Genomic DNA, 27,998 nt, shown 5'->3' on the forward strand with positions numbered 1-27,998 from the left:
GAAGAAACTGTAAATATTCGTGGAATCAGGGACATTGCTGTTGCACTTGATGGGACATGGCAACGTTGAAGACATAGTTCCATGAATGGTGTTGTATGTGCTACTTCTCTGGAGTATGAAAAAGTTGTTGATGTTGAGTGCTTATCTAAGTACTGCCACACCTGCCATGGTAACACTGAAGGACACATTGAACATCAGTGTTCTAAGAATTATGATGGTTACATTGGAGGTATGGAGTGTGATGGAGCTCTAAAAATATTTCAGAGGTCGGTGCCCGTTTATAACACTAGATATACGAAGTACCTAGGCGATGGGGACTCTAAAGCTTTCAATAAAATTAATGAGTTCAATTTTTATGGTGATATCTTGGTAACAAAACTGGAGTGTTGTGGACATGTACAAAAGAGGATTGGTGCTAGATTGAGGAAGCTACGAAGAGACATTAAGGGAAAGTTACTATCTGATGGAAAATCTCTGTCTGGCCGAGGCAGATTGACAGAAACTGAAATAGACCTTCTTCAGAGTTATTATGGACTGGGCATTAGACGAACTGCACCTCTGAATAATGTTACAGTAATGAGAAAAGGTATATGGGCCACTTACTTTCATAAGTTGTCCACAGATGACCACCCTATTCACGGACTTTGCCCTGAAGGAGCAGATTCTTGGTGTGGTTACCTAAAAGCAAAAGAAATTGTTCAAATGTACTGTCATAAGCATTCTCTTCCTAAGCCTGTTATGAATGAAATAAAACCAATTTTTAGAGACCTGAGTGACCCTGTTGTGCTTAGTAAATGTCTTAACGGGGGCACTCAGAATGCAAATGAAAGTTTCAACCGTTGCATATGGGAAATATTACCCAAGAATGGTTTTTAGGACTAAATACATTAAAAGTTGGTGTACTTGATGCAGTGATATGTTTCAATGATGGAGAGATAGTAAGGTTGGAAGTCCTGAGAAATTTAGGCATAAAATGTGATTTTAATGTAAAAGATCAATTGCCTGCGTGTGATAGACAACGGTTGCATGAAGCTGAAAGATTTGCTCTTCAAGTTACCAAAGAAGCAAGAAATACTAAAAGGAATGCAAAGAGGAAGCTTGAACATGAAGAAATATTGCAGGATGAAGAGTATGCTTCAGGAATGTTCTGAGGCACAGTTTAACTGGACTCATACCTTCATTCTCAATTTCCCGCAAGTAGTATTTTTCTGAATTCAGGTACAAATATTTCCTAAAGTTTATAAAGCATTGCTCTAATTTTTTTCTATAATGTGCAATAGTCCATACTTATGTAGTAGACCTAAGCTTTATTGCAGAATCAACTAAATTATAGAAAAAATAACATTTTTAATAGGAAAAAATTATGAAAATTAAAATGTAAGATGTGAAATTTTTTATCCTTGTAATATACATAATAGGTGGAATTAAGTAGGTCTAGTACCTCATCCATCATGTTATGCATACCTGGTAAAAATTTGGTGTTCTTCAAATGTGTAACATTGGATTAAATGGCACCTCAATTTGAGGAAGCATTTCGGGAAAAAAATTGCATCAATTTCTTTACAATTTTCTAATAACCCTAGGCAGGTTCAAAAATATTCAAAATACTTCTAATTTGTTTCGAAAGTATGCTACATTACCTGATATCAACAAAAAATCTGTAAAACGAATACATTATAAACAATGCCTGAAAGAAATAGGTGTTGATTTTTACATAATATTGAGCCGGAAAAGTACCCTGTATCCTTAATAACCCTATGTATAAAAAATTATAATCCGTAACTGGAATAAAATGTGTATAAATATGTAATGAAGAGATCACGAGGAGACAGCTGAGAGGTAAAGCAGATGTCAGATTTTGATTCGTTGGCAGGATAAGTGGGAAAGTGGAACGCGCCTATAAAGGAGATTGCTTAGAAAATACTCGTGCGCCTAATCCCAGAATACACTTAGATGACGAAAGTCATGGGATAGCGATATGGGTGTATACTGATGGCGATAGTATCGCGTACACAACATATAAAAGGGCAGTGCATTCGCGGAGCTGTCATTTGCGCTCAGGTGATTCGTGTAAAAAGGTTTCCGATGTGATTATGGCCTCACGATGGCAATTAACACCCTTTCAAAGCGGAATGGTGGCTGGAGCTAGACGCATGGGACATTCGGTTATCGAAGTCGTTAGGGAATTCAATATTCTGAGATACACAGTGTCAAAACCGTGCAAAGAATACGAAATTCCAGGCGATATCTCTCACCACAGACAACACAGTGGCCGGTGGCCTCCTCTTAACGACCCATAGAGCGGCGTTTCTGAAGAGTTGTCAGTGCTAACAGGCAAGCAACACTGCGTGAAATGACCGCAGAAATCAATGTGAACGTACGAGAAACGTATCAGTTAGGACAGTGCGTTGATATGTAGCGTTAATGGGCTACGGTAGCAGACGATGCGATGAGAGTCGTTTTGCTGACAGCACCACAACCCTTGCAGCGCCTCTCCTGGGCTCGTGACCATATCGGTTGGACCTTAGACACCTAGAAAACTGTGACCTGATCAAATGAGTTCCGATTTAAGTTGGTAAAAGCTATGATAGGTTTCAAGCGTAGCGCGGACCCCACGAAGCCATGGATGCAAGTTATCAACAAGGCACTTTTCAAGCTTGTGGTGGCTCCATAATGGCGTGGGCTGTGTTTACATGCAATGGACTGGATTCTCTGGTCCAACAGAATCGATCATTGATGCGGTTCGGCTACCTGGAACCCATTTGCAACCACTGATAGACTTCACCTTCCCAAATACGACGGAATTTTTATGGAAGACAATGCACCATGTCACCAGGCCACAGTTGTTCTCGATTGGTTTGAAGAAGATTCTGGACGATTCGGGCGAATGATCTGACCACCGATATCACCCGACATGAATCCTATCGAACATTTACGGGGCATAATCGAGAGGTCAGTTCGTGCACATCATCATGTTCCGACAACACTTTCGCATTTTTGGTTGGCCCAGTGTTTCTGCAGGGGCTTCCAACGACTTGTTGAGTCCATGCCATGTCGGGCTGATGGACAGCGCCGAGAAAAATGAGGTCCGACACGATATTAGGAGATATCCCGCGACTCTTGACACCTCAGCGCATTGCTCAGGTGTAGAGGACCCATACAAGATACGACTAACAGGGGACGTTGAACATACAGAAAGAAGGGGGGCATGAACGGTAACGTGTTTGTTTCACAAATGAGGGAGCATCATTGAGACCTGAAGTGGCAAATAATTGTAGACTACTATTCAGTGAAAATCTGCTTACAAAGTTTCAGGGAACAGTATTATGTGAAGAGTCTCTGAGTATACTACAACCCCTACATATCTCTCCGGCAGTGATCGTGAGGACAAGATCACACCAATAAGAGCGTGCGCAGAAGCGTTCAATCAACCATCTTCCTGTGCTCAGTATTCGAATGGTACTGAAAGATGCCTTAATACATGGTGCAATGTAAAGCAACTTCCGGCATTCGCTTCACAATCTTTTGCAGAGTACATAATACACTACTGGCCATTAAAATCGCTACACCAAGAAGAAATGCAGATGATAAGCGGATATTGGTTGAACAGATATATTATACTAGGACTGACATGTGATTACATTTTCACGCAATTTGGATACATAGATCTTGAGAAATCAGTACCCAGAACAACCACCTCTGGCCGTAATAACGGCCTTGATACGCCTGGGCGTTGAGTCAAATAGAGCTTGGATGACGTGTACAGGTACAGCTACCCATGCAGCTTCAACACGATACCACAGTTCATCAAGAGTAGTGACTGGCGTATTGTGACGAGCCAGTTGCTCGGCCACCATTGACCAGACGTTTTCAATTGGTGAGAGATCTGGAGAATGTGCTGGCCAGGGCAGCAGTGGAACATTTTCTGTATCCAGAAAGGCCCGTACAGAACCTGCAACATGCTGTCGTGTATTATCCTGCTGAAATGTAGGCTTTCGCAGGGATCGAATGAAGCGTAGAGACACGGGTCGTAACACATCTGAAATGTAACGTCCACAGTTCAAAGTGCCGTCAGTGCGAACAAGAGGGGACCGAGACGTGTAACCAATGGCACCCCATACCATCACGCCGGGTAATACGCCAATATGGCGATGACGAATACACGGTTCCAATGTGCGTTCACCGCGATGTCGCCAAACACGGATGCGACCATCATGATGCTGTAAACATAACCTGGATTGATCCGAAGAAATGAGGTTTTGCCATTCGTGCAGCCAGATTCGTCGTTGAATACGCCATAGCAGGCGCTCCTGTCTGTGATGCAGCGTCAAGGGTAACCGCAGCCATGGTCTCCGAGCTGATAGTCCATGCTGCAGCAAACGTCGTCGAACTGTTCGTGAAGATGGTTGTTGTCTTGCAAACGTCCCCATCTGTTGGCTCAGGGATCGAGACGTGGCTGCACGATCCGTTACAGCCATGCAGATAAGATGTCTGACATCTCGACTGCTAGTGATACGAGGCCTTTGGGATCCAGCACGGCGTTCCGTATTACCCTCCTGAACCCATCGATTCCTTATTCTGCTAAAAGTCATTGGATGTCGACCATCGCGAGCAGCGATGTCGCGATACGATAAACCGTAATCGCGATAGGTTACAATCCGACCTTTATCAAAGTTTGAAACGTGATGGTACGCATTTCTCCTCCTTACACGAGGTATCACAACAACGTTTCACCAGGCAACGCCGGTCAACTGCTCTTTGTGTATGAGAAATCGGTTGGAAACTTTCGTCATGTCAGCACGTTATAGGTGTCGCACCGGCGCCAACCTTGTGTGAATGCTCTGAAAAGCTAATCATTTGCATGTCACAGCATCTTCTTCCTGTTGGTTAAATTTCGCGTCTGTAGCACGTCATCTTCGTGGTGTAGCAATTTTAATGGCCAGTAGTGTAGATGTAGCGATTAATCCGCCCATAACTTAATTCTCGTGAAATTAGAAGTATAGTATCATTACCAGAAAAGCAAGCTTTGATCAACATCAATTTGGTTAATACGTTTCGAATCACTATCAATTCTTAAAATATTAATCAGGTGCTGTTAGGATACGAAGATTTTATTGACTGCCCGCCGTGAAGGAATATCTGTTGAGAGCGTGCCCTTGATTGTAGTGCAGCAAGTGCTTCGGACGCCAGACGACAAAGACGAGCGCAGCGCGGCTGCACGTATCGAGCTGTGCTGTGCTGTGCTGTGCCGAGCAGGCTGTAAGCTGCTGGAGGCGTCGGCTGCACCGCAGCCACCCCCACACCACGCCCCCCACCACCCATCCTCCTGCCAGACCAGGCCACGCTCTGTGACTGCGAATCACCCCACCATCCCACCACCACGCTTGTAACTGCCGTGGTCTCTTAAGAGATTCGCCACAGTCTCCTGCGTAGGCGCGTATGGTCCACCAAAGGCAATTTAACGACTGGGGTGTCTCTTTATTCTCCTCTCGTGCACGACGGCAATCAGCAGTGCAAATTAGGAATTGGGTCTCCCAAAGGCAACGCAGCCGAGCAGAACACAGTTCGTTACGCATTCGTGTAGCGTCGTCCCCTCGGTTCAAAGCTGATTGAACAACGATTTCGGGACTTTGGCGCGTTAACGAGCCCGTGTCGGGGGCGACAAATGTTTCGTGAAAGATTGTTGCGCAATGCTGAAAGAAGACCATCTCTTGCGCTGTGTACCTTAACGCACTAAAATGGGTTCAAAAGTACGTATGGATGCGTGAATGTATCAATAAAAATTTGAAGCACATCAATTACATGTGATGACGAAGACGATGATCCACCGTTAAGGGCCTCTTGCCTCAAATTCCGTGGAAGAATGTGGTGCAGGTTTATTGATGTCGTCTTTGTACACGGTGGGACAATACTTTTGAGTCAAGTCTGCGACTTAATTTCATCAGTCCATCTTGTTCTCAGTCTTTCTTTTTTGTGTCTCATCAATCGCTTCGAAAACGAGCGACTTCTCCGGTGACATTTCTCATCATGTGGACAAAATATCTGTGTTTTTTTCCATAAAATTTTTTGTCAGAAATGAGATATTTGGACACGTATCTATCACTTTTCATTATTCGTAGCCCGCATCTCGTGGTCGTGCGGTAGCGTTCTCGCTTCCCACGCCCGGGTTCCCGGGTTCGATTCCCGGCGGGGTCAGGGACTTTCTCTGCCTCGTGATGGCTGGGTGTTGTGTGATGTCCTTAGGTTAGTTAGGTTTAAGTAGTTCTAAGTTCTAGGGGACTGATGACCATAGATGTTAAGTCCCATAGTGCTCAGAGCCATTTTTTTCATTATTCGTACGCCAGAGCTGGGAAAATTAAATCATTACTGTAGGATACTGCTGTTTCGTTTGTATTTACGGAAGTACAGACTAAGAAAATAATCGAAAGTTAAATACATGTTCATCGGTTGATAAATCTGTAATTTGATGTAATAGCTAACTACTGTATTTGTGAAATAGTTGTGGCCTCTGAATAGATCAGTCGTGATCTAGCAGAGATGAATCAAGCGACCAAGAAGTCGGTAACAGATTGCAAATGTTTTGACGGTAATTGATGGTCCTCATACAGATGAGTAGGGTGATTGCAGGAGAGATGGACCACCTTTTTTGTAATGCGAGTCCGGGACACCTCAGCCACTTTACAATAACTAAAAAGACACACAGTTATCTAACACCAATATATTTGCAATATTCGTGGGAAAAATTCCTGAAAATTGTCAACTAGGATACCAGGATAAACAAAGAAAATTGTTGCTAATATATCTAGCCCGGCCCATCCCGTTGAGATGGACCGTCGATCACTAGGAAACAAATTTAAAACAGTCGGTGGATTTATGCAATGTTTTATTGATTACAACATGAGATAAATTGGTGATGACATTCAAAGTAAAGAAATAAGCGTTTAGTCGCAGATGAAAGTCTTTCCAATGTCCCTCACCGTTCAAAATATCAGAATTGAAAATTTGTTCCTTGTCTCTTTAACCGCTTCTCAAATTTACCACATATGTCACAAGTGTTATCAAATTTTGTGCAGTTTTCTTGCAATCAACGGCTGAAGGTAACACATTTAAACCAGTCAGGTTTGCTAGTTATGAAATAGCAGTCCTCCCCACAGCGCACACCAATGTTGTCGTCACAGTCTGCACTGCTATCCACGTTGGGATCAGAGTCTTCTGAGACAGAGGTATCGCTCCTACTCTTCTTCTTCGGTGGTGGAGCTCTTGGCTCCTTCATTTTTAGCCTATTGACCACCTTTTCTCTTCTCGTAGGCCTATTGACTTTTGTCAGTTTGCAATGTAATGTTTGCCTAGAACTTAAAATTCACATTTGTAGCAGCACCTCGTGGCATAATCTTTTTTCTTCGTCTCCACGATCGGAGAGATTTTACTTAGGACTTTCGTTGGCGATCGAACTAGTTCTGCATCCGCTAGCACCTCCGGGATGTCTTGAAAACTGTTTGAAGGAGCCCTGCTAGGTGCTTCGTTGGTGGTAAGAAGTGGTTCTTCCAGTGCTGGTTGTGCTGGTTCTTCGGTGGTGTGGTAGGCTTGCTCTGGAATAGCTGCCATATCAAAAGGTACGATGCCAGTTGCTCTAAATCCAGACAGGACGTTCGATAATGGTGGTGCTTTCGCCCAAGCAGATACCAACAGTTCGGGGAATCGCAGCCTTGTTATTTGTCTGTCACGGTTATTGTAGATAAAACTGTTGCAAGCAGAGTAGTAAAACGTCTACTCTGACTTGAAGAAACAGCAGAAAAGAGCGGCAGGAAGTGGATCGTATGATTTGGCAGATTTAACAGTATACCTAATGTCATTAGCCGCTGCACACTCTGCCATGTTCGCCATTGAGCAATGAAGGCATGCCCACCCAAAGTAAGGTGGACTTTTCCAGCTGGTTTTCTTGGAAGAAAATTATGTCTGAGCCAAGCGTAAAACATGTCAGAAGTCGCGTAGACTTCTGTTTCATCACAACTCGTGATCCAGGTGACATTCCGTCAGTAAACTCGTTTTTCGTATTCTTCCCCCTTGAAAATATAGTAGGGAGAAACGTACACCCCTTCAGAACTGAAACAACCAACAACTGAAATTTTTTCGCCTTTCTCACCACTAATAATAGTGCTCAAATTTCTGAATTACCTACCCGGGTTCATTATTCAGCTGTAAACCACTCTTGTCAACATTAAAATGTGACCTAGTATCCCGACTAATTACTGTCCCGAAGAATTCTCTCCAGCATAATGAAACAGTTTTCTATTGTTTCCTTATCATCCTAGCAACTTTATTTATCGACACTCCTTCAGCTTTTCTAATTGGTAGCTCGGGGTTCCCTGCGAAGAAACTTTCAAGACAATCATAACCTGCTTTCTGGTGTTCCTTATTAAAATTATGATGAATTTTGAGGTTTTCAGCTAATTTGAAAGCCATCACTCGAACTGTTTCACTATTCTGAGAAAAACTGCCGGAGTGCAGTTTTTTATGTGCCGCACCATCTTTTTCTCAGCCTCTTCTCCAAGAATGGGTGGTGGCTCAAGAGGGACTTTCGACACATCGGCGCATTTTAATCTTCTTTTTAATGTAGTTGACGGTACCCGAAATGTCTCGCAGCTGCACTGACACCCATTGCGCGCTTCTTCACAGCATTACAGACCTCCTGCAGAGTTCCTTCGCTCCAACGTCCCTTGACGGAACATGCCTTTCTTTCATAACGTGTCGGCATTTTACTGTACAAACAAGAATATAAAAAGTTTAAAAAGAAGCTGCTTTTACGTTTAGGCAATTACAATGAAAAGTTTAAGAGGATGATTGCGTTCAATCAAATTAGAAACTAACGAGCTGACCCATCTCAGCCAGTGGTTCATCTCTCCCGGAATTACTCTGTATGTAACAAATTTTGTATATGTACCGCACTATAGTTGGTACAGCATTTCTTCAAACCAGCTTTCTAAATACAGTTTCATAATTGCCCAGACACCTGCGATTCATGTAAATTATTATTTTGGTTTGAGTGTTAATATACTCTATTAGTCGAAGTTCGTCCTACATCATAACTATATTTTATGATGGTACCACTTGTTAAGACAACTGCACCTAAGTAATTTTAAACGTTTAAAGAAGGGTAAGTGCCTATTTACAGGCCCCCTTTCAGCGCACAACAGGAGTCCGCGGAGTTGCGCAGACTGCCTGCTCCTTGTTGCACGGAACCGAATGCAAGTCTACATGTGTACGTGCGAGCGCATACGTCGCTACACGAATGCTGACCAAAGAGGGAGAAGCGTTCAGTCACAGGTGTGCTCTCAAGTGGTGAAGGCAGCTGCAGCTGTGCGGTTCACAGTTCCCACATCGTGCCGACAAAGTGATTTACAGTCCTGGAAATGGAAAAAAGAACACATTGACACCTGTGTGTCAGACCCACCATACTTGCTCCGGACACTGCGAGAGGGCTGTACAAGCATTGATCACACGCACGGCACAGCGGACACACCAGGAACCGCGGTGTTGGCCGTCGAATGGCGCTAGCTGCGCAGCATTTGTGCACCGCCGCCGTCAGTGTCAGCCAGTTTGCCGTGGCATACGGAGCTCCATCGCAGTCTTTAACACTGGTAGCATGCCGCGACAGCGTGGACGTGAACCGCATGTGCAGTTGACGGACTTTGAGCGAGGGCGTATAGTGGGCATGCGGGAGGCCGGGTGGACAGCAGCGACGCACGGATGCACGCCAAGACCGTAGGATCCTACGCAGTGCCGTAGGGGACCGCACCGCCACTTCCCAGCAAATTAGGGACACTGTTGCTCCTGGGGTATCGGCGAGGACCATTCGCAACCGTCTCCATGAAGCTGGGCTACGGTCCCGCACACCGTTAGGCCGTCTTCCGCTCACGCCCCAACATCGTGCAGCCCGCCTCCAGTGGTGTCGCGACAGGCGTGAATGGAGGGACGAATGGAGACGTGTCGTCTTCAGCGATGAGAGTCGCTTCTGCCTTGGTGCCAATGATGGTCGTATGCGTGTTTGGCGCCGTGCAGGTGAGCGCCACAATCAGGACTGCATACGACCGAGGCACACAGGGCCAGCACCCGGCATCATGGTGTGGGGAGCGATCTCCTACACTGGCCGTACACCACTGGTGATCGTCGAGGGGACACTGAATAGTGCACGGTACATCCAAACCGTCATCGAACCCATCGTTCTACCATTCCTAGACCGGCAAGGGAACTTGCTGTTCCAACAGGACAATGCACGTCCGCATGTATCCCGTGCCACCCAACGTGCTCTAGAAGGTGTAAGTCAACTACCCTGGCCAGCAAGATCTCCGGATCTGTCCCCCATTGAGCATGTTTGGGACTGGATGAAGCGTCGTCTCACGCGGTCTGCACATCCAGCACGAACGCTGGTCCAACTGAGGCGCCAGGTGGAAATGGCATGGCAAGCCGTTCCACAGGACTACATCCAGCATCTCTACGATCGTCTCCATGGGAGAATAGCAGCCTGCATTGCTGCGAAAGGTGGATATACACTGTACTAGTGCCGACATTGTGCATGCTCTGTTGCCTGTGTCTATGTGCCTGTGGTTCTGTCAGTGTGATCGTGTGATGTATCTGACCCCAGGAATGTGTCAATAAAGTTTCCCCTTCCTGGGACAATGAATTCACGGTGTTCTTATTTCAATTTCCAGAAGTGTAGATAGGGAAGAAGGTAGAGTATAGTAGCTTCGTGCTATGAACGCACAGTGTCATAAGTGAACAAGATGAAGTGAAGCAGTGTCTTTTTAACATCCAAAGCAAAGATTATCACAACAGGGCCGAACTTGGTACAGCATTAAACAAAATATGCTCTATGGTAAAAGAGCGTACGTAGGCTACAGACAACGGTGGAGGAAATTAAAAAGAAAACAAAACTCTGCATTGACAGTAATGCCAAGAAGGACACGTTACTGATACTTCGAAGAGAAGTGGTGCTGACGGTGAGGACGTCGACGTACCGAAAGTATAGCTTCTTCAGACTTCGAGTCACCAGGGGCATAGGAGTTTAGAGCAGCCGATAATACAATAGATGAAGCAATTGTTTTTCTCATCACGGCTTCCTGCTTCGATAAGTTTTGTTACAGAAGGCTCAGTAGGAATCGTTAATTATCTTTGTTCATCTTCAGTTAATTTCAAATGAGCATTCATCATCTATTTTCCAAGATTTCTCTCTCCTTTGGTTTGCCATCTATTTTTTTCACCGTTAAAATCCGTTTTCTTCTTTTCGTGTTGTACACTGTCACGATACGGAATGTAGCGCTGCAGAGAAAGTGTGCTGACGTAAGCTGTCGCCAGCACACCGGGCAGCAAAGAGGCTGCGAGAAGATCGATACTAGGCATCGGAGCAGGCGAGCCTATCAGGAGAGATGCCAAAGACAAACTCGCAAGGAACGCGCTGCCAGCGCCTTCTCGAGTCGAGTCATCAGTCGCAGCCCAGTAGGAGTCGCAGTCGCAGATAGCTCAGAGTCAGTCAGTACCTGGCGACCTGAGTAGTGTACATAGCGGACTGGTACTTCACCAGCAGTGAGGCTAACATGTTCTGTTACAGAAGAGCTTGTACCACAACACCTAGACTATCTTAAGTTGAGTAAATTCTTTTCTTATTAATAAAGAACTGTGTTAATATATAGGTGCAGTTGTGTTATAGAAAGAGGATACCGGCCACCAAACAACATCCAGTCCTTGATTCCCTACACTGACAACGAGAGGAAGCAAATGAAAGCAAGAATTCTAATTTCCTTTTAGCATTGATAATTTGCTGCCTTTGCGTGCAGTACTGAAGCGCCCTTTTTCGTGAGCTTTAAGGAGCGGGTGTAAATGGTCCCTGACGTATTGTTCTTGGGGGCAGCCATGGTCTGGTCGTCTCGGCTATCGTCGACGGCAGAGTTGTATATTCCAGGGGGGGGGGGGGAGAGGAGGATTTATTTGCCCAGCGTGGAGATGATGGGTCTATCATTCCGTAACCCTAAATTTCTAATCGCGACCTGGGACATTATGCCACGCCTTTTTCCAGAATCTGTTGGAAGGAAACTACGGAGAATTTTTGGCAGGGAGTACCGCCTTTTCAAGGAATTTTATCAGCAGGAGGAGAAACTGAGAAATGAAATGTCCACATTTCTGTTCTTAGATTGACTCGCTGAAAATACAAAACCTTAGAACAGGTTCGCGGAGCAGGTCGAGGGAGGAGTGGGCTGGCAGACATCGCGAGTGCGGGAGGAGGCGACTAGTGGGTCCTGTGGCGTGGAGGTGTTCCAGAAGGACTGCGTACGTCAAGTCGGGAATGAGCAACACTTCGTACTGAAAGTTCAAGAGCGTTCCATTGCATGAGCATAGAATGCTACTTCATCATTTGCATTTAGGAGGCGCTGTTTTTTGAGGGTGCACGACACTTATGTTACCCCATCGTGGCACCTGTTTTTGTGGGGTGATGTCCGCCCTACCATCACGTTATCACGCTAATGTACGAGGGCGTGCTGAAAAGTAATGCATCCGACTATTTTATATGAGAGTTCTCAAAGATTCCACAGGAAATGGGTCTCACGCTACGACGACCGCTTGAATCTTCGTTGCATTGAAGACCAACTTCCATACCGCCATCCATGACACCAGTTCATCAAAGGAGGTCTGCAGTGTATGCTGCATAACCTGGAGGCTCATACGCCCGTAAATAGCGCAGTAAGCTGCACGCGTGGACAGGATAGCGAGTCCCTTGTGTACAGCGAGTAACGTATGCTAGACATCCAAGCAGGCTCACGCGGTCGTTGCGTTAGCTACCGCGGAACATACTGGCACCGCTGTGGTCCTGGTGGGTAATTTCCGTGGCCGGTAATTAATGAAGGCTCTGAAATGCGATAAACAGCGAGTGTCATTAGGTACTCGCGGGGCCCAGTTCCCGGCTGGACATGCGGCGAGCGCGCTCCCTGGACGACGCCATGCTGGCAGGTAGGCCGCACCACGCGTCGCCGCTATACCGCGTCGGGTTGAGCAGCACTGGAAACTAAACACCTCTTGATGTGGTATTCAGTCCGAAGACTGGTTTGGTGCAGCTCCCCACGCTACACTAATCTCTGGTGTACTCTTTTTTTGAATACCAGTTTATTTGCCAAGGTCACTATGTAAACAAAATTACTGGGATGCCAGTTTCGCCAATATGTATTACCATGCTTAGATCCATAAAAGTATGTACAGCTTTCTTGATGATCTGCCAGCTGAGGATGTCAATACATGTTGCCGAAACTAGAAATCCCGTAATTGTGATCCTGGCAAATAAATTGGTTTTCAAAAGAAGACGAAAACACAAAATTGTGTTTACGTAGTGATCCTGGCAAATCATTTGGATTTCGAAAGAATACTACAACGCAGAATTATAGATCGCCCTCTGTACTGACGGATCGTGTCAGGTAACAGTAACTATTCTATTCTATTGAAATTTCTACGTAACTGTTGCATCCTACATCAATTAAGCTTTGGGCTCTCTTTACAACTTTTACCTCCCTCCCAGATCCACCCCCGTACTTCCCTCCATTACCAAACTAACAATACCCGATAACGTAGAATCTGTCTTTTCAACCTACCCCTTCTTTTAGTCACGTTATTCTATTAATTTGTTTTCTCCTCAAATCGACTCAGTACCTCGTCATTAGTTATTCGAGCTACCCATCTAATCTTAATCATTCTTCTGTCGAATCATATTCAGTTTTCTTCCTGTCTGAATTATACATGCTCCACGTTTTTCTGTACGAGGGAACACTTCAAACATCTGTAAGAAGGACTTCCTAATGCTTCAATATATATGTCCGTGTTAACACAGCACATTTCTCTTTTTCAGAAAGGAACATTCATTTCTACTGTCACTTTACATTTTATGTCTTCTCTACTTCTGCCACCGTTAGTTATTTTGTTATCTAAATATTGTAAGTCGTCTGCTACTCTTAGTATCTCATGTCCTAATCTAATATCCTCACCATCACCTGATTTAATTAGGCTACATTTCATTGTGCTTGTTTACTTTTGTTGATTTATATCTGATAATCCCTTCCTAACATACTATACATTATGTTTAAATGCTCTTTTAATGAACACCGTTGATGGGTATGTCGTCATTTTCACCAGCTGCCGCGTCTACACTTGCATAGCTTCTTGGGAACATTTACACAGTAAGCCATTCCAGCCATAGTGCTTTGTTTCTAGATTAGTCATTCATCTACATCTAGATACACCGCAAACCACCGAACGGTGCATGGCGGAAGGTACCTATACCTTTATTAGCAATGCCCTTTCTTGCTCCACTTGCAAATGGAGCGAGGGAAAATACTGTATATATGCCTCCATACGACCCCAATTTCTCGTATCTTGTCTTCACGGTCCTTAGGCAACACGTATGGTGGCGACAGTAGAATCGTTCTGCAGTCGGTCGCAAATGTCGGTTCTCTAAACTTTCTCAATAGTGAAACTTTCTGACAGATTGAAACCATGTGCCGGACCGAGACACTAACTCGGGACCTTTGCCTTTCGAAGCCAAGTGCTCTGCCATGTGTGTGTGAAATCTTGTGGGACGTAACTACTAAGGTCATCAGTCCCTAAGCTTACACACTACGTAACCTAAATTATCCTAAGGACAAACACACACACCCATGCCCGAGGAAGGACTCGAACCCCCGCCGGGACCAGCCTCACAGTTCATGACTGCAGCGCCGCAGACCGCTCGGCTAATCCCGCGCGGCTGCTCTGCCATCTGAGCTACCCAAGCACAAGTCACGACCCCCTACCCACACCCTTACTTCTGCCAGTACCTCGTCTCCTACGTTCCAATCATCACAGAAGCTCTCCTGCGAACCTTTCTCAATAGTGCTTTGCGAAAATAACATATTCGTCTTTGCAGAGGTTCCCACTTGAGTTCAAGGAGCATTTCCACAATACTCGCATGTTGATCGAACCTACTGGTAACAAATATAGCAGCACGCCTCTAAATTGCTTCGATGACTTCCTTCAATCCAATCTGGTATGGATCCTAAACATTCGAGCTGTACTCAATAATGTGACAGTCAAGCGTTCCATACACGATCTCCTAAACCAAAGTCTACGGTAGTATGGCCATCGGCCTTCTGGATCACTTTGCACTTAAGTAAGATATTGAAGTATGCAGTATCATTGACGTCGCCACCCAAGACAGCGTGCACTTGACCTTGAAAAATGCAAATGTTAGTGCAGGTTGCAGGGGCAGGGACAATGACCTTTGACCTTGACATGTGCATATATGAATGAAGCTGGGAAATTTGAAGTATTTTAAATTCTCTCCCAAATGGTTCAAATGGCTCTGAGCTCTATGGGACTTAACTTCTGAGGTCATCAGTCCCCTAGAACTTAGAACTACTTAAACCTATCTAACCTAAGGACATCACACACATCCATGCCCGAGGCAGGATTCGAACCTACGACCGTAGCGGTGGCGCGGTTCCAGACTGTAGCGCCTAGAACCGCTCGGTCACCCCGGCCGGCAAATTCTCTCCCAATTTTAATTTTTTTTTCAACCAATCACAACACGCAATCCCGAACGCGCCCGAACACACAAATATAATTAGATACCTCTACAAAAAATCCGAGCAAAATAAAACTATTATTTTTCGAAATATGTAACATTTTGCGCACTTTGCAACCTCTATGAACCCTCAAATTACATATTTACGCGTCTAAATTGTCTGTATTAATTATTAAAATGCACACAGTAAGCTTATTGGCTTTACTCAAATAAATTCTTTGTTAGTAGACGACTGTAATTACCGTGCATTAAATTAATATAAATACATAAAAACTGGTTGCAAAATATGCACGTGCGTACTTCTGCAGATCTGACTTACTGCTTAAATTGACCTAGATTTATCAGTGTTACTCTCACTTCTAAATAGCGTCTCTGAAACCAAAAGTTTGGTATCCCTACCACATTATGCAAGCACAATGGGTCTTCAAATTAAATATTTCTGATCCTAAATTGTATGCATTACGAATCAGAATACACAGCTTGCACATTGGCAACTCATTTAGAGAACTGCTACTTGCAACTAGTTAATCTAACCACACCACCACAAAAAGCAGTTCACCATTCAGTTTGGAATGCATTCAGCATAGCAGTATGATCAGAATACCTACCGCTAACACGATACAAAACGTTGCCATCTTCCACTGTTACACAGTGGAAAACTGTGTTCCCTCAGTAATATTTGTTATAATGTTGTTGCCTCATTAAAGTTACCATTACATAGAGCGGAAATATTGTATAACTTATTAAAATCAGTATGTGTGTGCAGTGGGTGTCAGCTGTTGATTGTGTCAGTTACTGGAGGTGTTACCATCCAGTGGAGGTGACAACTATTGATTGTGGTAGAAGTACTAGCTACTGGGATGTCAGCTACTAGATTTAAATAGGAGGGTTGCCGTTTTTGCGGTATTGCTGTAACAATGGTTAATTTTTGTAGGTAACATCTCTAACGGTAACAATTGTCCCTCCTACTTACGATCATAGTGGCATTTTTCAACAGGCCATTGCTTGTCCCCTCACAGTCAGCCACGGTGCTTCACAACAGCACAATTTTCTGATCCACTTGATAACGGCCTACATGTGAAGCCTGAAACCAGACGCGGGAAGTATATATCAGCAACTGGAATGGCCTTCCATTAATTGAATATACAGTTGCAGAATAACAGCACCCTCCGAGCACAGGGAAACTAATAAAAATAATTAGTGGAACGAGATAGTATTTTGATTTTTTAAACCATTTAGTTAGTGATAATCATAATCGAACACTTCCTGCTTTTATCCCCCCCCCCCCCCCCCAAGAAAATTTCATTTGACCCCTGTGCCATCAGTTACCTTAGGTGACAAACGTTGGTGTACGACGTGGCCCCCCATTTTGATAAATTTGTCGCTAATCTGAATTGTGCTGCTCCTCAATACTTCCGTCATTCTTTGATTCACTCTCATTCCACATTCTGTGCTCATTGAACTATTCATTCAACAGGTCATGCAGTTGTTTCTCACTTTCACTGAGTAGAGCAACGTCATTAGGGAATCATACCATTTGTGTCTTTTCGCCTTGAATTCGTTCATGTTGAACAGTAGTGGAGAAAGACTGCCTCCCTGTCTTACGCCCTTTTTAATCCGAGCACTTCTCCTTCGGTTTTCCTACATTCGTAGAAAGGGCGTTGATGTACGACACCGCCTATGTTGGGACGACTCGTGTGTTTTGGAGATCTGTTTAGAGGGCTACACTACACTGGTCTTGCTGATGACGACCAGTGCCGCCAAAAACCTTTATCGGGAAATGTAAAAGAGATTAATGCTTTTGAGAAAATCAGAATTGCTGTTCTGCACCGCGGTAGAAAGAATCTCGAAAATGGGATGGCAAAATATTTAATGCACTAACACAAACACAAGAAGAATATTCTTTCTCTGAGGATGCTTAATTCCGGGTTGTGGCTTGAGTTGAAGGCGGACACAACAGTATCAATTGTAAATTGGTCATCAGTGATTGCAAAAGATGAAGAATAGTATGAGAAGGTGTGTTCGCTGTAAAGCTACATGATAAGCACTGGTCTGTTATATACAGATTTCTTTGAAAAATACCAAGTAAATACTGTGTTACCACTATCCAATAGACGCTAAGCAACATCTTTACTATAGATAGGCCCTAACAAACGGAACTGTCTGTCTTTTTTTTAACTAATGCTTTCCTTCCAATTTTCAACGTTAAAATTAGCTGGCATTAGCATAAATGATATTAAGCAGTATCATGTCATTTTATTCGTATTAATCGCGTCAGGCTGAGTTTCTAAGAGCCGATTCTCATTTGTTGGTATATACTTTGACTCGTTCCATAGCCCTGGTGGATCTCCTTCTTGATAAGATCTACAGAACACGATGAATGAATGAAAACTGCTAGATTCGTGCGTGATGGAAAAGCTAAGCTCATGTGTCATTTCAGGGTAGTGGGCTACGCTATTAGCCAGCACAGGGTTCATGAACCATTTTCCCCCATTCCTTTGTAATTCACAGCTACATAAAAACTACATTACACTGGACAAGCTTTCAGTACAGTCATATCTTGCACGAAAGGCAGACAATGGCAAATCACCTCTCCTGACACAGCAACACAGATTCCCATGTTCTCCCCAGAAGATTCATTTACTGACACTGACATCGAAATGAAGCAGTCCAGGAACTGTGCTGCTCAGCAACAGTTTTTTTCTTATTCACTTTGTCCGTTCGCATATTCTAAGCTCTCAAGAAATGAGTTAAGCACTTTTAACACACACATTCATTTATTGTTAAGTTGCTCGTGGGTCACTTCAGCTAATGAAGCTTTCCTGAACTTTTTTAATAATACATCTAGTTTCAGTCCATATTTTTCTAGTCTCTCAAAACATGGAGAATCAGACATCGAATGTACTCTTCTAGAACAATTCTGCTGGCATCAAGGTGCAGATCAATCTTTAGAGAACATCGCCTGAGCTACTGTATACGAAATAATCTTATCTCTCTCCCTTGGAGCAACACGCAGTTGCCGGCCGCGGTGGTCTCGCGGTTCTAGGCGCGCAGTCCGGAACCGTGCGACTGCTACGGTCGCAGGTTCGAATCCTGCCTCGGGCATGGATGTCTGTGATGTCCTTAGGTTAGTTAGGTTTAAGTAGTTCTAGGTGACTGGTGACCACAGCAGTTGAGTCCCATAGTGCTCAGAGCCAACACGCAGTTCCTTTGAATAGTATTCTAATTAGTCTTTTCAAACTATAATTAGCTCCACAAAAGTTCAGATTTTAATCAACTGCAGCCTCGCGCAGAGGACGCTAATGACGGAAATATTTGCTTATGAGCTTCTCTTATCTCTCCTGTTCGTCCGACTCCAACTTTCGCCCACTTACTTGGCTTCGAGAATAGACGCTGGATTCATGTTCATTCTAGTGATGATAACTTCATCACCTGAAATAATTCCGTAACGTATTTCACAGCACATCAAATTACAGAAATATGAATAAAGTTTATAACAATGTCAATTATGACCTTTCTATCTTTCCATCTAGTTTGACGCTAGAAATTATAGTTACGTATATAACATATTATTAATGTCTGGACTGTTGAATAAAGTGATCTTGGGAAACCTTCAACTGAGCGATAGTTTAGATTTTCAACTATCATATGTTTCGTAAAAAACACAACGTCATGGTACACCTCGTACTGTGAATAAAAGACAGCTGAAAACCACATGAGGTATTCGGCTTAAGGAAACGTGAAATAAAATGTGAGGTGGCCATTCTCAATGATTACAAGGAAACATTAAGCTTTCCTTTGCCATTTTATGAAATACTGAATTGGAAATGTCTAAAAATCTGCTATTAAACAATTGTGGTCTCTCATTTAATATATTTTCAGTGTCCGTCTTTAGACGATGGTAAATTTACTTTTCTTCTAGAATGTTCATGGTTTTGCCCTTCCGTAAATTGTGCAAGATTTGAAGAGACGCCTCTATATTGTCGACTATATGTTCATTCTCTTCAAGATGAATACCGAATGTGGAAGTGCTGCTGTCCGTTTGCTTGATATGTTCATTAAACCTCCTATTAAAAGCACTGGCTGTTTGCCCAATGTAATACTTGGGGCATGCGCAACACTGCAGCTTATAGATACCAGATATACTGAAAGGTTCGCTTTTGTTGTTTTTACAGCGTATTAACTTCTTTAGGGTGTTATTTGTCTGGAGACTAATTTCTACTTTTGTATTCTTAAACATACGTGGAAGTTTATCCGAAACAACCGCATGATACGGAAATCTGATGAACGTTTTTCTCTTAGTAGCCATCTGTTCATATTTTACTAACGTGATCTGAGTTTCAAAAGATTTTGGGACCTCATTCCGTACATTGTTACATATATTCCTAAACATTAGTAAAAGACGTTAGTAAAACCATAAAACTATGTAATAAGAGAATATTTTGTAACTATGCCTTGTCATTGTGCGTGATATTTCTTCATAAACACGTAGCGCTGAAGGTGTCCGTTAGTTTATGTATATGCAAGTTTCTTGCCATTGTTTTTAGCGCTGATTGAACTCGGTCTCTCATTACCATAAGAAAAACCGAAGAGTATCCTTATCCATGCTAGCAAAGGTTGTGTATCAGGACGCGCGCGCGCGTCTTAAGTGTAGTCTTTGGAGATGGCGTGAATTCGCTCGAGTTGTTTGCCGCTTGTTTTGGCCAATACTCTATTCGTTACTGACATGTGCGGTAATCACGAGCTTTATTTCATGTATTCTTATCCTGTCTGTCACATAATGATAAATTTAATGAAGAGTGTTGCATTTATTTGTATTTTTTATGACGCTTTCTCGTAACATTTTACATTTATTTAGATGGAGTATATGACAGGTTGACACTAGCAGTAGAGGCTCACGTCATTCTTTTTTTCCTTTTGCTGATGACTACAGCTGTGCTTACAGCACAGAAGTAAGTTTACTCTATTTTAATCTGGATTTTTGTGACTCCATTGCAAAACGTACATGTGTTATGTTAGTGGTATGTTTAACATTGTATGTTTATTATTTGTAGCTGTTACACGTTTGAAAATAATCAAAAGCATAACGTATGGAAGGTAGAAAGTGTGATCACTATTAGAGTTCACCCGTTCCACCGCTAGCACCGATTTAAGCGCTACTCTCCCATGCAGTCGAATTACACTTTCGCACTCGTACCTCTATTTTACGAATTATAAAGTTACGATTCTCATAAAAGCTGTGGAAACACTTGAACTAGACTATTTAAGCCCAGACTCAATACGGACAATTGATTTTTTCATTGTTCGGGCATGGAAACAGGAGAATACGGCAGTGTGTAAACTGCACGACTTGGGACGCAGTCATTAATTTTTGGATTGTCAATGTACCGTATTAAAGTAGCAAGAAAAGGAAAAACAGGAATCATTGAATGTTATACGGCAACACTAATACGAGGGCCACTCCAAAAGAAATGCACACTAATTTTGTAAAAATACAGTTTTCATTCTGCCTGTGTGAAAGTTTTACAGTGTGTAGATACATCATTCCCGCTTGTTTTCAAACTTAGTTCAGCCTGTTCCCGTGAGTGGCGCCGTCACAGCATGTCTTAAAGATGGCTGCTACACTTGACGTTCGTCAGAAGCAACGTTCTGTCATAGAATTCCTGTACTGCGAAAACGAGACAGTGGGAAACATCCATAAGAGGTTGAAAAAGGTGTATTGAGATGCTGCTGTCGATCGCAGTACAGTTAGTCGGTGGGCAAGCAGGTTACGTGATGAAATCGGGCACGGCAGTATTGAGGATTGTCCTCGCATTGGCAGGCCTCGTACTGCACACACTCCAGACAATGTGCAGAGAGTTAACGAATTGGTGACTGCTGACAGACGCATCACAGTGAACGAATTGTCACGCTACGATGGGATAGGGGAAGAAAGTGTTAGCAGAATACTGAAAGTGTTGGCGCTAAAAATGGTTTGCGCCAGGTGGGTTCCCAGGATGTTGACAGTGGCTCACAAATAAACAAGAAAAACGGTATGCAGCGAACTTTCGGAACAGTACGAGAATGGTGGAGATCAATTTCTTGGAAGAATTGTGACAGGTGATGAAACGTAACTCCATCATTTTTCACCAGAGTCGAAGAGGCAATCAATGGAGTGGCATCATGCAAATTCAGCCAATAAAAAAGAAATTCAAAACCACACCTGCTGGAAAAGTTATGGCTACGGTGTTTTCCGATCCCGAAGGGCTCTTGCTTGTGGACATCATGCCAAGTGGAACCACCATAAATTCTGATGCATATGTGACGACACTGAAGAAACTTCAAGCTTGACTGAGTCGTGTTGGACCACATCGGCAAAATCAGGATGTTTTGCTGTTGCACGGCAATGCACGGCCACATGTCAGTCAGAAAGCCATGGAAGCGATCACAAAACTCGGATGGACAACACTGAAACACTCGCCTTACAGTCTTGACCTGGCTCCATGTGACTATCATCTCTTTGGGAAACTGAAAGACACTCTTCGTTGAACAAGGTTTGAAGATGATGACTCCCTTGTGCACGGTACCAAACAGTGGTCCAGAATTTTACCGTGCGGGTATACAGGCGCTGGTTCCAAGATGATGTAAGGCAGTTGATAGGGATGGAAATTATGTGGAGAAATGAAAATATTGTTCCTAAAGGATGTATCTACACACTGTAAAACTTTCAAACAAGTAGAATAAAAGATGTATTTTAAACAAAATAGTGTGCATTTCTTTTGGAGTGATCCTCCTATTTATACTTACCACGTCACTTCATATTCCTACAGCTGAACAACTAGATAACGATCGTGAAATCTACTACAAGATATGCCACATTAACAACTCAGTTTTATTAATGCTGCGCATAAACTAGAGGTATAATAATATAAGTCATTTGTTGTGAAAAGTTTTCAGTTCTGTAATATTTAAAGCAGAACACTGTTGATCTTTAATCCTATCTCAGTTTTGTGTTCTCAACTATTATTTTCTAGCCTTTCAATTAGGATTTAGATTTTCTTGGCCAGTAGTCAGCTTGTATCTCACAAGGCACAACAAGAATACTATCAAAATAAATGTTGCTTGCCCAAAGGTGACCCTAATGGAGTGTGGCTACAGCTGAAAAGAAGAAAATTCACATAGGTCTACCAGTCCATAGAGCAAAACTAGGCCATAAATAAAAATTACTGCACCCAAAAATAAAAAAAATTAAAAGCAATTTCTACGTATTTTCTCACCTTTTAAATCTTGGAAACTTTGGAAAGTTTCCTTGTCGATTTACTAGTTTTTGTTGACGTAAGTTCCTTCCTGAGTACCTTCGTTCTGAAATAGAATCGACATTTCACGTAGTAAGAAATTAGTTCGGGTACAGTCTCCATGTCATGTTCTGCATTACAAGCTAACCCTGAAGTCTTCATTTTTATTTTTTCGATGCTTTCTAAACAGTCACAGAACAAATCACTCCAGAAAGCAATTGGAGAAGAAAGATGATTGCTTAACGTTTCTTCTGCCTGTAGCATGACGTTTAACAGTGCTTCTGAAGGGTAAAATAAATACCTTTGTCCTTGATGACAACCATAGCTCTTCAAGTTAGTGAAAAGTGAGAACGACGATTTTCTTCTGGCGAATTCTTTAGTGAATCTAATCAGGCATAACACTTAGTGATTTTTGAGGCCTGTACAGCCCAACTTGCTATGTGTGTACAATACATTTTCTTCGGTTATCAAGAACACTGTTGTGCAGCTTATTGACCTACCACTCAGAATGATTTACAGTGGCATTTATGGCAATCAGCTTTTCTTGTTATATTCCCTAGTACAGATTTTTGATGTCAGTGTATTTCTTCTTAGTCTTCTTTGCCAACATTCTTATCTGATTGGCATAGGATGTAAGAGTATGTTCTGTCCTTGATTCAGAATTCCCTCCCTTTGATAAAACATTATTGACAGGCGCATATACTTACTGGAGCATATGTAAATGCAGAAAGTCTACTGATGTAGGGTGGTCATCACAGGTCGATGATCTAATAATACTAAAATGTCGCGCTAGTGGATCCTGATTGAACTTGGCAGTCAATTCATATTTGAACTCTTTATTCCACAAGTATTCAGCTACTTCTAAAGTACTCTGTAATGTATCTCCGGGCTTTTCCTATGTTCTGTTTGAAGCAAAAGTACTGTTTTAAGTGGTCAGAGTATAAGAAATGCTGTTGAATTTTGTGCTGATCTGAGTCTTTTCTCATATCACATGATGGTGTTTCTAAATTCAGAGCATCGAAAACATCGTTTATATACTGAATGAATTTTTCAGATGCCTTACTAGCTCGAAATCCCAAGATTCCACTTTCTAAAAAAAGTACAGCTTTTGCCAAGTTGGTACTAAACAACTGGAAAGCAAGACGATCATTCATTCGCTGAAAGGAGGTCGCGCGCGCGTGTGTGTGTGTGTGTGTGTGTGTGTGTGTGTGTGTGTGTGTCAGTTTACTACATGCCCTTACACCATCAAATTCTAGTGAATTGTCAACTTCATAAACACATTCATAAAATCCATACTTCGTTATGGCAGTACCAAACAGCACAGTACGTTTATCACGAAAGTGGTTACATACGCATTTCAGAATAGGTACTGCATCTGCAAAATGTCAAACTTTTCTGTTCTCATCAACAGGATTTTGAAAATAGCATTTAGTATTTCGTTTCTTTCCTGATATTTGCAAACATTTCCGGGCTTATATGTTAGATTGGCTGCCATCGCATGTAAACCCTACAATTATACAGTATGCCTGCTCCATTTCTATTATAACCTGAATTAAAATTTTTGCTAACCGTTCTCCAGGAGCTGCATCTTTGCTCGCATAGACTGCAACTGGTTGTACCCAACTGTGAAGCAGAGGTACGAACATGAAAACAAGTGTATGGTCACCTAAGACATTATTTTTCTCTGCAGGTGTCATACTGCCAAAGTCTACAGATCTAGCTATGAATAAAGAGGACCCATTGATCTGAATATCCTCTCTCAATTTAACCTCATCAAAAATAATTACCCGTCCTTCTGTTTTCATCAGTCTTGTCTCTAAACCTCTCTTTAATAGCATCTACGGCTGTCTTGTTAATACCATATGTCCATTTCAAGCCTTTTAACAGTCTCCTCAAATGCACATCGGAACGAAAAGGTAACAGATAAAGTTTCAAGCAGTGCCTATAACCCTTAGGAGATTTAATATATAATTAAAAAACTATCTAGAAGAAATCCACCGTTGTATCTCATTCGTTTAGGAATCTCTTTTTGGCACCTTATCTATTTTTTTTTTTTTTTACACTTCTGTAACATAATATCCGCAATTATTTTTTGTGTACTGATAAGCTTTCATTACATTTACGAGTATGTTTTTTTTAGTTCATTTACGTCTCTCTGCAGGACAATTACTCTAGTCTTCTCTGACTTGAGTTTATTGTTTGCCCTAGCCAAGCTACTTATTAATTTTTTTATTTGTAGTGGAAAAACTAATGTAGACCTAGCAAATAACTGGGTTCTGCTTAAATCAGAAGTCGTATTACTGTCACAAATTCTTAATTATTTAGTGAGTTTTTTGTTCACAATTTTGTAAGCAGCTTTCCTTTTTATGAGAGATTTTCTTTGCTTTAATGGAGTCGACATTTACTTGGGCAAATTCGGGAAAATGTAAGGAACTGAATTTGGTTTCAACTGCCAATTAATTCTGGGAAATTCTACTTCTTTCCATCAACAATGAATTTGTCTGTTTTTAATATTAAATTTTCAGCAAAGTGAGCCTCACAAATGTATGAGTTTCTTGTTAGCTCCTTCTCTTCTCTGGAGATAACTTTTTCTATTTGTTAAAGTTTTCTATGTCTTTCGGCGGCTAATAAAAAGCGTCTTACCGCTTTGCTACTTCTATATCCTGACTTGCAACCAGGCACAAAACAGGAAGGCGTCGTCACCTCAGTTCAGGATACTGCAGACCCCACAATATTTTTCAATCGAAATATTGCTTGGAAACCACGTATTTCGGTTTAATTTATAATCAAGCATCACTAATAATCTGTACCACTGCAAAACTGCACATACGTAACTCAATATATCCGCAAATCAACAACGAAGCACACGGACAGCAAAACGATCGCAGCGCTGCGCAGTGAGACATTACCGCACTAATTGTATTCAGTCCATGTCATTGGTGACAAGAGATAACACTTTGTGCTTCTATGCGCTATGCCAAAACGTTGAAATTGCAATGGCGGATTTAAAAAAAACTTTCAGTAAATGGCAAACATCTCCAAGAGTTTTACGAGACTGTGAACCCATAGAAAATGGAATTGTGTGTTACTAACCAAGTGTTCCGTGCTACTCGTCTCCTCAAATTAAATTAATCCCTCGAAACTATCGGAGAAAAATCATCTCAGAACTACCAAATCTGCACGACTGTTGGCATATTTTAGGCACGACGTAAGGTATTTTACAACGTCGTTTTTAAAAGACATCCATATCGGTTGGAACATCGACTGGAAACTTGTTCCCATTTCCTAGAATTTACTTCATAATGGCAGTTCATTCTGCTCTTCTACCGACCTTACTACTTCATTTTGGGAAAGCAACCAAGAAATACCGTTCCTGCGACGTACTATCGGAAATATACACTCTGGTTTATAGCCAAAGAATACGTGTTTGTGTGCCTAATTTTACAATTTTTTTTAGAATTAGGACAACTGGAAGTGTATTAACTTAGTTATGTATGTCCTTATAAAATAGTTATCAATTTATTTATCAGTTATTTCAGACTTTTAAACAATACAAATGGAACGTTAGTCATATAACTATGGAATGGGCTTGGCCTAATGCCACATAGCTACAGATTTAATTGCAGTTAGTAAATCTGAGTTATGTACGTTAGCAAGAATTAGTCGTAAACATTGCACATTGTGGTTGCATCAGGGTGAATGCAGCGCGATAGTAATGACGATATTCAGAGGCTATGTGAAAGGTAAACTGAAATGCTTATAGGGGAAACGTGTGATGTGTGGTGCTGACGAGGAATAGTAATGCCTAGAGTTCAATCGCAGGACATTTTTTGTATTCTGTACCTCAATCGGTAAAAACGGAGTCCTGATAGGATCATTTTGTTGTCCGTCTGTCTGTTCGCCCGACTGTTAGAACCTTCTTTTTCTTAGGTAAGGCTGGAAGCGTCAAGCTGACATATATGCCACATATTAAGATCGGCAATCCTCTGGTGGCGTAATTAATTTAAGCCTAGAAATCGATGCAATCAAAAGAGACACCCGTTCGTCACATATTTAGATACTCGTAAACTCATTCATCAAAACCTATAGCACACTTCACGTTGACCTAAAATCACGAAATTTGGCAAGAAGCAAGGTTTCATACTACAAGTAAAGGAAGACATTTCAACATTATTAATTTGTAACAGTATCACCTTTTCTCCGTGTGTTTTCCATCTGTCCGTACGTAATCTGTCCGTCTGTTAATGCCCGTTTTCGGCAGGAATGGTTCGAGGTATCCAGTTGAAATTTATACCAAATTCCGAAGTCTATGGCCCCTAGCCAGCGTAAATAATTTAAGCTTTTAAGTCAATGCGATGAAAAAAATAACGCCATTTATGTCACATATTTTTATACTAGCATAGTCCCTCAGCGGCATCGGCCTTACTGCAGTGGACACACCGGTTCCCGTCAGATCACCGAAGATAGCGCTGTCGGGCGTGGCCGGCACTTGGATGGGTGACCATCTGGGTCGCCATGCGCTTTTGCCACTTTTCGGGGTTCACTCAGCCTCGTGATGCCAATTGAGGAGCTACTCGACCGAATAGTAGCGGCTCCGGTCACAGAAAACCATCTTAACGACCGGGAGAGCGGTGTGCTGACAACACGCCCATCCTATCCACATCCTCAGTTGAGGATGACACGGCGGTCGAATGGTCCCGATGAGCCACTTGTGGCTTGAAGACGGAGCGCTTTATAGTCACTCATCAGAACCTATAAATGAAATATCTATTAGGATGGCATGTAAGTTCGTAGTGTTTTCCCATAAGCTAATAAACACGACAGATACACACAATACAGGCTATAGTCATTAATATATATTCTTCTTCACTATTTACAACTATCTGCCAACGGTTGGGTAACTCCGATTCCGTGACTGTAGAAATCACTTAGTTTTGAGACGAACTCGTCGAGACATGTCCGGAGCGCATTTTCATCCGGAAAGGAAGTTCCTTGAAGTATATATGACGGTAGTATCTGTTCCAGAAGGAACAGTTACCGTGGATGACCATGCAGCTTTGCTAGACATGAAATGATAATTAAATGGACACCCTAGCTGCAAACAGGCGTTGATGTACTTCATTGGGGAC

At 42.4% G+C, this 27,998-nt stretch overlaps 1 protein-coding gene across 1 annotated transcript in view; it reads left to right on the plus strand.

Moving 5' to 3' along the window:
* The window catches only part of LOC124595272 (bcl-2-related ovarian killer protein), a 366,462-nt gene that overhangs the window by 206,992 nt on the left and 131,472 nt on the right, over positions 1 to 27,998 (plus strand). The gene's annotated exons all lie outside the window — the stretch shown is intronic.

The sequence above is a fragment of the Schistocerca americana genome, chromosome 2 (assembly GCF_021461395.2).
Source record: "Schistocerca americana isolate TAMUIC-IGC-003095 chromosome 2, iqSchAmer2.1, whole genome shotgun sequence".
In the NCBI taxonomy this organism is placed as follows: domain Eukaryota; kingdom Metazoa; phylum Arthropoda; class Insecta; order Orthoptera; family Acrididae; genus Schistocerca; species Schistocerca americana.